General features: G+C 35.9%; 1 protein-coding gene across 11 annotated transcripts in view; it reads right to left on the bottom strand.

Annotated features, from left to right (window-relative positions):
- LOC118190586 (uncharacterized) overlaps positions 1-16,816 on the bottom strand; it is a 228,101-nt gene that overhangs the window by 77,037 nt on the left and 134,248 nt on the right. Inside the window, exon 1 of one of the 11 annotated variants that reach the window (XM_085825337.1) lies at positions 16,027-16,175. The exons of the other annotated variants lie outside the window; for them this stretch is intronic. The gene's annotated coding sequence lies outside the window, so the exon portion shown is untranslated. Of the gene's footprint in view, positions 1-16,026; positions 16,176-16,816 lie in introns of those variants that run through there. 11 annotated transcript variants of the gene reach the window in all.

The raw sequence follows: 16,816 nt of genomic DNA, 5'->3' as shown, positions 1-16,816 counted from the left end.
TATAACGCCCATGTAGGCAGCGGGATTCGAACCTCGGACCGAACTACCAGTGTTCAGCGATTTTACCGCTCGGCCGCTAATGAGATCGATTTAAAAGGGTATAAAGAGGAATATGTACTTCAATTTCTTTCACTGCATATATTAATGTATTTATAATATAGTTATATCTATGTTAATATATTTATAATACAGTTTTATAAGTAAGAGGAATGTTTAAAAGCTAATGCTAAAAATTCATTTGACACTATAGTTCCTTAGCAAAAATGTAAAATCATGTAACAACTAGAAACAATATTAAAGTAGAAAAGCTATCTCGTAAAAGCTAAATGTAAAAATTGCAAATCGAGATGACTTCAAAATCAAAAAGGGTGAGAAAAAATTAAGAAATTTTCAACGTACAAATAATTTTAAAAAGAACTCTTGTAAAAATTAAATACATTTCAAATACACAGCAAATATGTACAAAAAATTGCAATAAATGGAAAATAGCTGAACTCGAGATTTGAGCCGGATTTATCAAGGGAAAAGCAGCTCAAAACTCGAACTACCTATAGCGCATTTCGTCAAACAAAAATTAATAATTGAGACTATAAACGTAATTTCACTAATAGAATAGTCCAACTTGACGATCTAAAAAAGTTTAGTAAGTCTCAATAATTATATCGCTTCTTTTCCCGACGCGCTGTAATCTACCCTCGTATCAACTATATCAGTCGATTCGTCAAGTTGCAGGGGGAAATAGCTGCAGCGATGAAAGTCAGTTTAAGTTGCGAGTTAACGTCAGAACTTATAACTTCTACCCTTCTCATTACTGTATTTGCAGAAAGCTGTACAGATTTAATAGCAGACATTATCTCATTTTTATTTTTGAAACTATCAAATAATGCACACACCATCATTACAACAGACCTTAGTGCCAATGCGTAAATCAAACTATCCAAGTCCTAGTTTAGTATTAATGCTTAAATCAAAGTATCCAAGTTAGCAAATGTCTAAATGTACACCGAAGAACATGCATAACGTCATGCGTATACAATCAACTTTTTCTTTCCTTTCTTTCCACCGACAGCGAGGCAGCCGGTCCACTGGGTAGTTAGCATATCGGCCAGGTAGCCCCGCTGACGGAAATAACTTGATCAAAATAACACTTATATATACATATTGTGCTCAAGACGACTGCTGGGGGCAGTGCAAACAAATGCTGGATGAAGACGATAGTGCAGTGATGGAAGAAGGATGCATTGCGGGTGAGAAAAACAATTTCAGTTACATAGTTATAGATAGGTGGATACAAAAGACATCCACAATGTGAACAATAAATGAGTACAGTGCAATATATGAGCAATTAACAAAGTGACTGATAAAACAGTAAAAATAATATCTAAAATAGGGCTAAATACTAAATAGCAATACTAAAAGTAATAAGAAGTAAAATACTAAAAAGTGAAATAATACATAAAATAAAAAAGGCAAAACAGTGAAAACAATACATAAAATAAGGCAAAATACATAATTCAAGGTTTAAAGTTCAAGGAGATAAATGTATACAGGGATAAGAAAAGCCGACTAAGCTAACTTAAGATAAAATTAGTTCATTACAGGTACAGAGCATACAAGGGCTGTGCTGGTGACGAGGATGATAGCTGAGAATTACTCCAGCCTGTCTGAGATTTTGCGTGCAATATTTATGCAGTCGCATATGCGTTTCAATGCATTGCGATTTTTCGAAGTAGCTTCGGCCCATGCATGGATGTGGTTTGCTACTAGTTGCCTAAGATGATATTTAGCGGTCTCTCTGCAAGCGAACAGATAGTGGTCCGGATCTCCTACCATCCCGCATGAGCAATGCTCGTTTTCGGGTCGTCTGAAACGATGCAGGTAAGTCATGAAGGGACCATGTCCTGTTAGATTCTGAGTGTAGTGAGACGAGCCACTTTTTAGAAGCCGGCAGACTTTTGGAAAAAAATCTGTAAACTCTTCTGCCGGTGGTCTCTGTCTCCCACAGATGTTGCCAACATTTGAGTAATTCTCTCTCGAGCTCAGCCTTTTAAGAACGAACACGGGATAGGCACGTCAAGTGTGCGAACGTGGGGGTCAGTTGCTGCTCTTTTGGCTATTGCATCTGCAATTTCATTACCCAGTATTCCGGTGGGGGCAGGTACCCACTAGAGTTCAGGCCTATACTATTTAGGTGTTCTTAGTAAGAGTTTTTGTATGGCCCTGACGAGTGGATTTTTACTACATGTGCCTTGGATTGCCTGGAGGCTAGACGCTGAGTTTGAACATATACTGGAATAGTTATTTTCCAGTGCGTAGACAAGTGCAGCTTTTAATGCAATCAGTTCAGCCTGAAAAACTGAGTTATGGTGCTTAAGCTTTCTTTCCCAGGTCTTTAAGATCTGGTTCCCATGTAGAACACAGTATCCGCTACCGGTGCCACATTCTTCTTTGGAACCATCGGTGTAGATTGCAGTGGCTTTGAACCACGTTGGTGACCTGCAGTTAATCGAGATGTTGAATTCGGCCGGGTGGCAAGGTGTCTCGGGAATGATGTAAATGGTGTCAAGGTGGCCTGGGGCTTTATTGGTGTTTAATGCTTTAACAATGTCGCTCATTTCTTTGGCGTTTGGCAGCGGTTCAAAATCTGTTTTCTTGGTATTGTAATATTGCTCAACACTGGCTCTGATATTTCTTTGTGCGGGATTATCTGTGTCTGCGTTATCAGGTCTAAAGATATTTTCCAGAATGTGCGCGACTACTTCTGTGCTAGTTGCTGCTCCGTGGCTTATTGTGGCAGTAAGATTAGTAGGTGTAAACATCTTATGTGCAATACTGAAGACAGTTCCGAACTTATTCGCAGTGTTTGTACAGTACTCTTTCCAGGATGAAAACTTCGCTTTTGCAATCTGTCTTTTGTAAGCAGTTCTGTGCTTTCGAAAAATTAGCGAGTGTGTCTCTCTTTCTAAGGGATCCTTGCATGCTTGCATTCTGTGCCTTGGGGCATGGACTTTGCTGCGATCAGCAGTCAGCGTGGTGCTCCACCAAGGAGTGCATTTCGGGGCTGCGTAATGTTTCCTTTTCAAGACTTTTTCGCACACTGAGAGCAGTGTTTGCATAAGATCTTCATGCATGGCGTCGATGTCTTTACCACTGTTGCAATTGTTACATTGTGCGACGCGACTTTCAATATGGGTTGAGAGTGCATCTTTAAATTTCTTGAGGTTTATGTACTTCGTTTTCCATCTGTTCTTTGTTATAAATTGGTGCTCCGAATCAATTCTGAACTCAATGTAGCGATGGTCACTGAGCGAGGGGGTTTCGCTAACCTTCCAATTGTGAATATTATTAAGTATACCAGTGGTGGCTAAAGTGATATCAGGCCACCCCTGAGCCCTGGTAGTCCAGTATGTAGGAGGACTGTCGGTGGGGTTGACGACTGCAAGGTTATAAGAAGTGATGAAGTAAAGGACAGGGAAAGCACGCCTGTTTTCCTCTGGCGCACCCCATACAGGGCTAGCAGCGTTTGTTAAGTTTAGGATTGTGTATCCATAGATCGCCAATAGATGGCGGTAGTGTTTGTTTGTAAAAAGAAACTGTGATGTCAATTATGTATATGTATCAGTTAGTTTTTGGTGTTCGTGAATAAATGTTTTGTGGAAGAACGCTCCTCTGTTTATTACTTTAACTGCGATCCAGTCTGATTTATTAGAGATTTACACATATTTTGTTTATGGTGCCTGCAAACCGGGATTATTACGAACCAGAAAATCGACAGACTGAATATTTCGAAAATGGAGGGCGTTCTTGAAAATTTGAAAAAGAAACGATCGATTTTTAGACAATTAACTACGAAACTGATAACCAAAGTCGAATCGAATTTAGCAAATAATATTCCGCTAAATGAGAAAATTGAGATAATCGAGGATTTATATGAACAGTTAATTGAGAAAATCAATGAACTGAAAAGTTTAGATTCAGAAATAGAAACGAAAGTAACTTCGGAGGAGATTGAAAATGAAGTTACCTTAAGTCAAGAATACCAGGATAAAACTGTTATATGGAGAGGAAGAATGCAACAATTTTTGAAGAAGAATTCGGAATCTTCTAGAACAGTTCATCAGAACGAAACGGCTAATGTTGCACTTCCAGTTGAAACGAAAACAGTGAAGTTGCCACGTCTGCAAATCGGAACTTATTACGGAGATTCGTGTAAATGGTTAGACGTTTGGAACCAATTCGAAGATACAATTCATAATCGTGGTGGATTGAGAAAAACTGAAAAATTTGCGTACCTAAAATCCTTACTTGGAGGTAATGCTTTAGCTGCCATTTCCGGTTTCGCTTTAAGTAACCAGAATTATGATTCCGCAATAGAAATATTGAAAGAACGTTTTGGAAGACAAGATGTTGTTATCACCTCGCATATGAATAAATTATTATCACTTGAACCAGTGGGAAACTTTTCAAATGTTAAAGCACTGCGTAAGCTGTACGATGAATGCGAAGTCAACATTCGAAGTTTAGAATCGTTAAACGTTACTTCTGGAAGTTATGGAAATATTCTCTGTCCTATCATTTTGCAGAAATTTCCAGAGGAATTAAATTTGGAATTTAATCGAAGTGGAAATATGGAAGCAGGATTTGATATAAAGGAACTTATCGAATTCTTAAAAAATGAAGTTAACTGTCGAGAAGCTGCAAGTTTAATGAACTCTGCGAAAACGAATCAGAAACCATACTTTCGTCAAAATGAACAACGCACGGAAGTTTATCCGAATTATAAACCGAAAGTTCCGACTGCTTCAGCTTTATCAACAATTGGATACAAATGTATATTTTGTGACAAAGAAGATCATACGAAATATAAATGTACTGAGGTGAACGCTGATGAGAAACGCAACATTTTGAAACGTACAGGAAAATGTTTTCTGTGTTTTGGATGTAAACATTTAGCTATCAACTGTAAGAACACACAGTTTTCCTGCAAAAAGTGCCGCGGTAAACATCATGAAAGTGTGTGTGTGTGAATCCCGCATCAGCTGTCTCCAGTGCAAAAAATAAGGAAACCGAAACATCGGCGGAAATTGTTCAAAATTCTTTTGCCAAAACTGGATCTAATATTATGCTTCAAACGGTGTATGCTGTGGCTGAGGGCAGAAGTAAGAATTGTATTGTGAGATGTCTTCTTGACGGCGGTAGCCAAATCTCTGCAATTCGAGAAGATTTATCAAGAAAATTACAGTTACCAGTGAAAGGAGAAACTGTTTTAAATCTACATACCTTCGGTGAAAAGAACGGGAAATATTGGCGTCGAAAGAAAGTTGAACTTACGCTCCGAAATATTAATGACCCTGAAAAATCCATAAATCTCGAAGTCATTGAAATACCAGTCATACCAAATGCCGATATACGAGTACCAGGTGTAGAAATCAAATCCAAACTCCAAGCATTCGGCGTCACTTTGACCGACTGCGGCGACTTCGTTAGCTTTAAATTGCCTGACTGTGATTCCCTCTCAAAGATTCTTGGACTTCAATGGGATACAATTAAGGATATCTTCTGTTTTAATGCTAAAGACGTTATTGATTTCATCCAGTCAAATGACCAAACAAAACGTTGTGTTTTAAAAGCTGCTTCAAAAATCTTCGATCCTGTTGGGTTTCTTGCTCCATATGTTATTCAAGCAAAAGTTCTGTTTCAGGATTTATGGCTGAAAGGTGTTGATTGGGATGAAATTATCCCACCAGAATTGCAAGACAAGTGGAACAAATGGTATAGGCAACTATGTGATTTACCTAATATCCAGATACCTCGGTGGTATTTTCGTGATGTTGATGAAACGCCTGAAACACTGGAACTACATTGTTTTTGTGATTCATCTCAAAGTGCTTATGGAGCAGCAGTGTACGTGAAATTCCGTAGCTTAAAATATTGTGGAACAAGTTTAGTGATAGCCAAGAGCAGAGTGGCTCCCCTGAAAAAATTATCTTTACCAAGACTCGACACTGCTCATGGCAGCAGTGTTAGACACTCAAAATTATCTTTACCAAGACTCGACACTGCACAAGACACTGCTCATGGCAGCAGTGTTAGGTGCAAGACTTGTAACTACAGTCCGTGTGCATTTTACTCAAGCTAAGATTCATTTATGGACAGATTCTCTTATTGTGCTTCATTGGATAAAAAACTCACCACGGCGATGGAAAACATTCGTACAAAATCGAGTGTCTGAAATTCAAGACAAAACATCCCCGAGCATGTGGCATCATTGTCCTGGCTCAGATAATCCAGCCGATAAAATTACACGTGGTGTTAAAGTGAGTGATCTTGTAGTAAATCACGTGTGGTGGCATGGACCTCCATGGCTTCATCAAGATGAAATAAATTGGCCTAAAGTGAACAAGCATTGTAACATAGTAGATAGTGTTGAAGAAAGAGTTGTGACTCAAGTTACTAGCAGTGTTCAACCTTTACAACCTGTGTTAAAAATAGAAAACTTTAGTGACTTAGGTAAACTTTTAAGAGTAACGCCATATGTATTTAGATTCATTAATAATTTAAAGTCACAGAATAGAGTGATTGGTCCTGTGACCAAAAATGAAATATGTAATGCTATGTGTTATTGGATTATCTTATCACAAGGTGAGTATTTTTTTGAAGAGTTGAATGGTGTTAAATGTAAAAAACCATTGTCTCATAATTCCAAATTGTTTGGGTTAAATCCAGTAATGGATGAAAAGGGTTGTTTAAGAGTTGGAAGTAGATTAGTGAAATCATCATTAGATGTCGATGAAATTCAGCCTATAATATTACCAAATAATTATTTTTCTTGTTTAATTATTTTGAATTGTCATGAAAAGGTACTTCATAGTGGTGTAAATGAAACTTTAGTGCAAGTAAGAGGGAAATTTTGGATTTTAAAAGCTAGACGTTTTGTAAAATCTGTGTTACATGATTGTAGATTTTGTAAAAAATATAATGCTAAAGCTGGACACGAGATATCGGCTCCTCTTCCAGCTGACCGAGTGGAGAAAGCTCAACCATTTGAGGTAAGTGGCATAGATTTCGCTGGCCCTTTGTATTTAAAGGATGGTACAAAAGTGTATATTTCATTGTTTACCTGTGCAGTGACTCGAGGAGTCCATTTAAAATTGTTATCAAATTTAAGTGCAGAGTGTTTCATTCAAGCCTTACGTAGATTTTTTGCAGGTAGGGGTATTTGTAGAGTTATATATTCTGATAATGCTAAAACCTTTAAGACTGCTGATCGTGAATTAAAATACTTGTATAAATTATGTAAAGATGAAAAGGTTCTAAATTTCCTTGGTAAAAATGGGTTTGAATGGAAATTTATTGTAGAAGGTGCTCCTTGGTGGGGCGGATTCTGGGAACGTTAGGTAAGATCTGTAAAAACGTGTTTAAAACGTATCTTGGGTAAAGCTTTTTTATATTATGAAGAACTGTATACTGTCTTAGTTGAAGTTGTTATTAATTCTAGACCTATAACTTATGTATACAATGAACCAAATGAACCTGATCCTCTTTCACCATCTCATTTTATAACTGGATCTAGATTAACTGTTTTACCTTCACCTGAATCTAAACTAGAATCTACAAGATCTCACAGTTGATTAAAAGATGGAAGCATAGGCAATTAATATTAGAGCATTTTTGGAAAAGGTTTTATAAAGAATATTTGTTAGAATTAAGATTAGTCATGTTTTCAAAAAACTCCAAAGAATTCTCCCGTGTTTAAAATTAATGATGTTGTACTTGTACGAGAAGATAATGTGAAACGCTGTAACTGGAAGATAGGTAGGATTAAGGAATTATTTAACGGAAGAGATGATAGAATTAGATCTTGTGAGATTCAGTTAGATAAGGGTGTTGTTAGAAGACCAATTGAAAGATTTTATAATCTTGAAGTTCAATAAAATTGATGCATCCGTTTACGGATGCATGGGGGGGGGGAGTGTTAAGTTTAGGATTGTGTATCCATAGATCGCCAATAGATGGCGCTAGTGTTTGTTTGTAAAAAGAAACTGTGATGTCAATTATGTATATGTATCAGTTAGTTTTTGGTGTTCGTGAATAAATGTTTTGTGGAAGAACGCTCCTCTGTTTATTACTTTAACTGCGATCCAGTCTGATTTATTAGAGATTTACACATATTTTGTTTAGCGTTAAAGTCCACAGCGATTATCTTATTCCTAGTCGGAATCATCATGTCTTGTTTCAGCTCCTGGAGTGCAGTGACAATATCATGTGAAGGAGGGAAATACACGCTGGTGATGGCAATCTGACCATAAGGCCATTCCAGTTGTACAGTAACTGTGTAATCTCCTTTATGTATTAGCAGAGGCGTGAGTGGACCATTGTAGACGATGGCTGCTTCACTGCCTACGGAATGATAAGTTTTGAAGTTGCTGAATCCTGTGATCCTGTTGTTAATGTAATGAAACTCTTGTAGTGCGGCTAGATGTACATTGTTTTCTAGAATAACCTGTGCTGTATGGACAGTTGCGGCTTGGCTGCGTTGCAAGTTGCCTTGAAGAAATGCAAAACCATGAACTGTTCTTGGATATGCAATAGCCTGCTGTTCATCTACCACTGCGCCGTTGTTTTCATTCTGAACAGTTCTGCCTTGTAGGCTTGACATTGTCTTGCACTAGACGGGTATGTGGTGTTGAAGCTAGTGTCTTTGGATTTATTGTGAGTTGCCCAATTGACGCAGTGTGGAGTCTTAGCTTTGCAGTTATCCTGGCAATGAGCTTGTCCACAGTTTACGGAGGTCAACGCTGCTTTACAAGAATGACTCAAGTGTCCAAGCCGCTGACAATTAAAACACCTTGCAACTTGAAAGTATTTTCTCAACGCACAAGAGCTAAATCCTATAAGAATTCTTCTAAGGTCCTGAATATCCTCGTACAGATTCTACTGTAGGTCGACGATCCAAGTGAGGCCGATAGTTGTGCGAATAGGATTTCTTGGATGTATTTGTTCTTCACTTGCTGAGGGCACCAAGCTCGCAAAAGCCTCACGTATGTCGTCTGCTGTCTCCGTAAACTGCGGATGTGGGGATACCAAAGACGATTATTGTGGACTTCCTGAAAAACGGCTCTCTGAGCGTGACTGCTGCTGAGAGTGAGGGCTTTTCCTCAATCGCTTTTCTGAGTGTTTCTATATTTTGTATGTGGCTGCACCTAATTAAAAGTTCGTTAGAGCGTGTGGGCGGCACTTCTTCAACAGTAATGCCCAGTTCCCTGGCGCTAAGTTCAGTTAAGTTCAGTTGTGATCTGACTTGTTCTGGAGTTCTGTCTGTTTCTTTTGTTTTTAATAGGAGGACGTGGTCTGATAATTGTTTGTTAAGTTGCGCATTTCGTGTTTTTCTCTTTCTCTTTTTGACTTCGGTAAATGGGGTTTCTTCTGTTTCCGTCTGTTCTGGAAGGTCTTCTGGTGAGGCCGGAGCTGTTAAAGAACGATTATCATTCACGTTAAGTTGCTGTTGCAGTAGCTGAATTTTTCCTTTCAGACTTGCACAGTACACTTCTTGTTCTGCAAAAGTATTGCGGATAGAGGTAATTAATGTACCAAGCAGTTTTTTCTCGCTTATGCATTAAAAATGCTTGTTTGCATTAAAAATGAATGTATCTGGTCGCTAAGATGTCTCGATCCTGGAAGCTGGTCAATTGATAGTAGTGGTACGCGTCTCAGCTGGAGGGGAAGCATTCAGATTAATCATAGCACCATCTAAGTTTGCTTCGGATTTTCGAGTTCGCGAGCTCATTCTAGTGACTAGCAATTATCTTGCATAAACAATACAAGTAGGTTAACTCAGCAAGTAGTATAATACAAGTAGGTATAACTCAGCATTAGGATGATAATTGCGCAGAATTATATGCACCGTCGCACTCCTCTCAGTAGGGTACAGAGCCTCGACCGCCAGCCCCTTTAAATAAGCATATACAGGTAATCTTAGAATTAAACAGTTGGAAGTGTCTTAACTGAACACACTAAATACTAATAAAAAAAATCGCATAATAAGTATGAGCTAATAGCTCAGAACAAAACATAGGGAGGGGATGCACAGCGTTAATAAATTATTAAACAGCTACATATAAGGTAACCCAATACAAAAAAAAAAAAAAAAAAAAAAAAAAAAAAAAAAAAAAACAATTTATTCAATTATACAATGTACAAGGAAATGAGAGAAAACTACGGAGAACTGGGATGCACAATTTACACTCCGTTAACGTTATTTACACGAATATGTTTAAATTATGATGGGCAGTATATACTAGGAATATTCAAATAATACAGAAATTAAAATTATAATATCCCATAGGCACAATGTTTGAGAATTGAAATGTTTAATTTATGATGAGTTCAGCATATACTAGGCATATTCAAATAATACAGAAATTAAAATTATAATAACCGAAAAGCACAATATTTGAGAATTAAAATGTTTAAATTATGATGGGTGCAACATAAACTAAAAATATTCAAATAATACAGAAATTAAAATTATAATATCCGATAAGCACAATGTTTGAGAATTAAAATGAATATATAATGTAGAATAATACGAGACAAACGAGACCACTGAACGTACGTTGCGGAGTTATAGCAAATTTTACGACAGTGTAGATTTTAGCAGTGAGATATTTAACTGTGGCATGCAAGATGAAAACTCAAAAATGCTCCAATGTAATAAAACAATTTTAAAATCCTACCTTTTGATATTGTACATCTGTTCTCCTTCTCTTCATAAGAAGAGATATACAATCAACTATGGTTATAGTATACAATCAACTCATAGTATACAATCAACTATGAGATGAGGTTGACAAGGTAGTTGCAAGTGAGAAACAAACACTTGTTGTCGTCAGCGTCAGCTCAGTGGAAGAATCAAGGTTAGTCAACCGAAGTGTTATCGCGATCTACCGAAAGTGTTCCCGCGAGCTACTAGTACCTCGCGATCAACGGTTTGGCGATCGCTGCATTAGAAAAAAACTTTAGCATGTGTTTCAAGTTTAGTAACGTTGAAGGAAGCACGATTAATTAACAGACTGTTCATATTGATATTGGGAGAGGGAATCTCGCCTTGTTAACCCCAGCGAAATTGTCACATTTCCGGCTTAAATAGCCAAAAGCTCGTTTTTCTTTCTTTCTTTCTTTCTTTTCTTTTTTTTTTTTTTTCCATTTACTTGCTGCTAGTGACGTCAGGATAGCAGTCCCAAAGTCTTGTTATTTTGGTGGTGATGGCTTACAGCATGCCCGGCACATGTACTCGCCTAATAAGATATATTCGCTATATAAGATAAATATCTGAAATTAATTCTTGGAGAATTTATAACACATCTTATCAATAAGATTTGTCATACATTTGCAAAATAAAAGAGGGTTAAAATTTCGTGTCGAGGAACACGAAATGGAGGGAAGGGGAATCTATGATAGATAGCTAATTATGTTACGATTTTGACTACTGTGTAAAGGACATTAGGTTATTTCGAGGCCGGAGATATGAAAAATTAGCAAACGCCTAGGAATCGAACCACGGACCTCAGGAAAACCGGCCCACCGTGCAGAACCACTACAACACGAAGGTACGCTAGGAAAGCGAGAGAAATACCTTATACACTCCCATTTTTAAAGGGCGACTTAGGTTTTAGGGGACCCAATCGCCAAATCTTGGGTGGGGAGAAATCATCATCCAACACTCTTTTAGTTCGGGCGCCACCGTAGAGACATTAGATATTTTTTTGAAAGCAGGAAAGATGAAAAATTAGCAAATGCCTTCGCCCTGAATCGAACTACGGACATCTGGAATACCGGCCCAGCGTGCAGAACCACTACACCACGAAGGCATGCTAGGAAGGCGAGAGAAATACCTTATTACTTACTGTATTACAAAAAATTTCTATAAATTTTCTTCGGTTGGTGAACTAGATTTTCTTGAAAATTTTCATATTTACAAAAATGTATCTTCTTTAGTTAATAATATTAATTTAAATTCAGTCATCCCTAAAGCTTTCAGATTTCTCATAGCATAGCTTTGTTTCATTGCTTTTTTCCTTGATAAGTGGTAATATGATCGTATGCACGCTTTGCTTCACCATGAAAACGGTTTTCCCCCTTCCCATTTTACAGAAGTATTTTTGCTCCTGAAAAAGAGACCGACCGTTCTTGAAATAGATAGAGGTTTTCAAAAATCTATGAACGTAATTTTGCCTTTTCCCTTTTGTTTAGTTTTAAAAAAAGGAAGAAAGAAAGAAAGAGATTATCTTGATACAACATATTAAGTTTGCTATGGCTGAGACTGGGAGTCGGTAAGATCTACTTGAGAACGGAAATTATATTCTAGAAACAATCATAAGTTTCACATTAATGGCCTTTTTAATACGTTTTTGTTTTTCTGGCAAGGCTCACAAAGGCGATTGTACAGTTCAATATCATTCATTATGTATAAAGGTTTTGTAATTTGTTGAACATTCTTTCAACATTTTGTCACGTCCGTGTCCAGTACTCAAATAAGTTGTCATGAAATACGGAAACTAACTCAGCGTCCGTGACGTAATACTGTATAGTACCGATGCTTTCTTTAACAGGGTAAATGAATGTACTTTTGTTTTCCACAATCATCACATCCTAGCGATTAAGCAGCTACAATCCTGTGGTTCTTTCCTGTGGTTCTTTCTTAGCAGTCATTTTGGCCTTTTTACGTCATTTATTAACTTCTGGTACGTAGTTTCGGTTCTTCGAAACGAATCGGAAATGTTTTTCATTCTTTGCCGGTTTGTCATTTGGTATTCTATATAATGCCTAGGAAATGTGTGAAATATGAATCGTTTCAAATATTGCCGGCTAGTTTCAGGCATTATATACAATGCCTCGGCATTCTATAGAATGCCGGACTTCAAACTTTGCCGGTAACATATTCCCTATATTATTTATATTCCCTATATTATTATATTATCTCTTTGAAAATAATACATAGCTATAACATTTGGAGACAGCATCCTTTTATTTGAAAAACGACATGAAAGTGAAACGAACACAAAATTAGGACTGAGGCTAATACATTCAATTTTATCCTCAAATCACATACCGATTTTAAATACTAAATTTTTGTATTACCTCAAGATATATTTTTGAAAAAGTCTCTTCACAGCTTTAAGTTTATTATTATCACTTCCGGTTTATAAGTTGTAGCCAAAATCTAATATACGGTTACCATTGATATAAAAGTTTTGAACACTAAAATTGAAAAGTTTTGGATTATATTTTAATTCAGATTTTCTTCATAAATTTCACCGAATTTTTCCATAAATCAGCGAGAAAGGATTAACCCTCTACATGTACGCTGCATCTGATCCAAAGTCTTCTTAGCCACTCAGTTTTTTTCTTAAGCCCCTAGGAGAGTTAGCCCAGAAGAGCTTAGTTTCAAAACGAGATTTTGCGTTGAATCCTTATAAAATTCTGAATCAATTTTCAAATTGTTGTCACCAAATATTATCGCTTGTATTTAATTTAAAGAAATTAAATAATGAAGAATTTGCATGAAAGTATGCATGTTTTTCGCATTGTGAAAAAAGAACTGTACCTAGAAATATGAAATTCTGAATAACGTACCACCCGAATATGTACACCTGGAAAGCCCAAATTTTGACTTTCATATTTGTGTTATTGTTTAGTTTATATCTTTTACAACTTTAACGAATTTTTGATTAAAAAAACTTAGTAATTTCAAAGCGTGCAATGACAAACTGTGCGGGAAGAAAACATTTTTATCTCAAGCGCGCGAGTCTGTCCATGGGAAATTCTAAAGATATGCTGTTTTTAAATATTTTATTGTGTATTTCAGATTTTGTAACACTTCAACGAATTTTTGATTAACAAATTCAAAGCGAGCACTGACAACATTGTACGAAAAAAAAAAATCATCTCCAGAACGCGAATTCTAAAGATAGGCTGTTTTAAAATATTTTTAACCAAAGAATCATTAGCCCAAATGCTCTCGAGGGCGGGAGAGAAGATGCTAAAAAAAAGAGGGCGGTAGCGTAGCAATAATAGTCGCAACCTCAGAAACAATATTGTTACGGATTTGGTATTTAAATAGCTAATGTTAGTTGAATTATAAATTAAATTGTTTTATTTTCCCTGCAGTGCAGCGCGTAACGAATATTAAAAGAAAGCTAGGCCGGAAAATTGAAAATACAAGAGCTCGTGCATTTAACATTTAATAAATATCTCTTTCGAGAAAGTTCCAGAAAGTTCTCGCGCGCGATTTAAAATCTTATAAAAGGAGGAAAACCTCTCAGTTCGGTGTGATTTTAGTTGGTTTGTTGTTGCTTTAAGAGTTTGGTTAGAAAACTGCTCTTGTTGACTGTAGCGAATTCGCTTTCTCTAGCTGTTTTGAATTACGTTCTCTTGAACATTTGAGTAGTTAAAAGATAACTACTGTGAGATATTGTTATACTGAACGAATATCTGAGGAAAATTAAGCATTTTTGTTGTGATAATAATAAATTTTGTTCATTTTTCATCGGACTTGTGCATTCAATTCAAACGAACCCGTACGCACGCAACAATATAAACGTACATGTGTTCTCTTCAGCCATTCTGCCTCTCGTCTTTGAAAAGTAATCCTAACGGATAAATGTCATCAAATAGGTAAGACCGATAATAGTCAAGGCTGATGAATTAGTCTATGCAATTTTTTTCTTCCCAACATTTCAGTTCTTAAATATCTTTGAAGATTTTTGATTTATTTTTGTTCTATTTAAGTCAAATAAAAGTCTCTTATTTATTAAACAAAGATTTCCCACTTGCTTTTAACTTAATAAATGATTCTTTTTATAACTGCGTAAGGTAAATACGTTCTATGCCTTAGCTGAGTATTCGCAGGTTTAATGCATATAACTCAAGATGTTTATAATTGTTTACATACTGGCATATGTGTTTTTACTTATGCGTCGAAAAATAATTTGATAAGTAAGGGAAAGAGATCAGATTATTATTATTCACTTCCCACTTAGGAAGTATTCTCTGAAAGCTTAGAAAATTTTCATAATTTGTTTTAGTTTAAATTACAGTAAGTTATTTAATGATAAATTAAAAATGTTAGAATTATTTGAAACAAATATCAGTCTGAAAATGTAATACTATTTCGTTGTCAATATATTTGAATTACAAAATGTAACTAACTCAACGAAGGTCTTGCTGGTACTAAACTTTGCAGATGCAGGTGGCAGATTTAAGATAGAAAATAACTATAAGCTTGAATTTTCTTCTTTGAATTTAATCACTACTGTATGTTTTGAAAAATATTTAGAAGAAATTTCAAATTTCTTTAAAATATTTCTTATTTTGTTAAATAACAGTTTTCATTTTATTTAAGCGTGACTGTGAAGAATGAATGCATGACAATATCAACGATGCAAGACCAAGCCTTCTTATAAGAAAACGTTTGAGATATGATATCACAAAAGTTGATACCAGGCGACAAAGAGGAGTTCTATTAAAAAAGCGTGCTTTTAATTCTTTTTTTTTTTTTTTTTTTTTTTTTTTTTTAAATTTTACAGTTAACTTCTCTATATTCAAAACTTTCGCCTAAAAGTAAGTACGAGTTTTAAAATTAAATGTTACGTATTTTTAATATAAAAAATAAATCAAAGGATTTAAAATACACTAATGTTAGATAGTTTCTTAAGTAAATCTGATTAAAAAATCATTGGTCACATTAGTTTGGAAATACACTGTCATTATTTAAAAACAAACACTGTCATTATTTAAAAACAAATGTACACAAAGGTTTCTGAAAGATTTCAATCATCACATAATTTTTATAATTTAAAGAAAGATAATTAATTTTCATCAATAATATCAATGAAATAAACAAATGTTATGCAATTTCTAAAGTTGAACATTTTCTGTTCCTGTAACTACTACAACAAAACTAGAATTTCTGTATAAACGTTTCAAATATTAATGATTCCGAGAAAATAAAATGAATGCACTTACTTATAATTTAATTTTCTCCGCAAATGCAGCTGATAGAAAAATAAGAGAAAAGCTCTAAAACTGGAAGTGTTCAGAGAAAATCAAGAAATGGTGCGGCATTTATCTGAACACTAAACTCTTTCTAACAGTCTGACAGCCCAGGCAACAGAAAGTTTCACTTTCAGTTGATAAATTTCAGTTTCGATTGATAAGACTGTGGCACTGCGTTTGGTCACAATGTTTCTGATAAAAAAAAGCATGTTTTCGCTTTTTTTATCTACGAACCGAAACTATTTCACATTCCGTTTGATTGACATGCACACTTATCAGGTAAGCGCAGGGGCGGACTAAGGGCTAGGCACGTGCCTATGGCCCGTAATTTTGGGGGCACGGAAATTAGTTTTTAATTTTTATTGTAAGGATCTTAAGTTTTACTAACGTTTATTTTATTTTAAATCTTTACTATCACTTCTTATTTTCTACTTCCGGCCAGAATTATAAGCGTTAAGGATTTTATGCAAAGTTTGTCTGGCGAACGCCAAGTATTTAAGTGTGGCCTTTTTGCCAAGCAGAAGAGAGGAAGCAGTGAGTTCGAAGCAGGCCGCTTACCTTAGAAGTTACGCAGTTGCTATTTGCCTTCCAGGCCAGAGGTTTTAATCCTCTTGATAAATTAAACGTATTGTAGTGTTCACAGTCTCTGGCTACATACGCTTCCTGTTATTATAAGGCCAATCTTACACGTGTATTATTCTAAAGTTAAATTAGAGTTTAGTTTTATTTTGATATCTTTTACGTTAGACCCCGAGTGGAG

Source organism: Stegodyphus dumicola, chromosome 10 (assembly GCF_044657685.1).
Source record: "Stegodyphus dumicola isolate Sdum_Otavi_A_Nest chromosome 10, ASM4465768v1".
NCBI classification, from domain to species: Eukaryota; Metazoa; Arthropoda; class Arachnida; order Araneae; family Eresidae; genus Stegodyphus; species Stegodyphus dumicola.
Note: the sequence above shows the minus strand (reverse complement) of the source record. Positions and strands in the feature narration are given on the sequence as shown.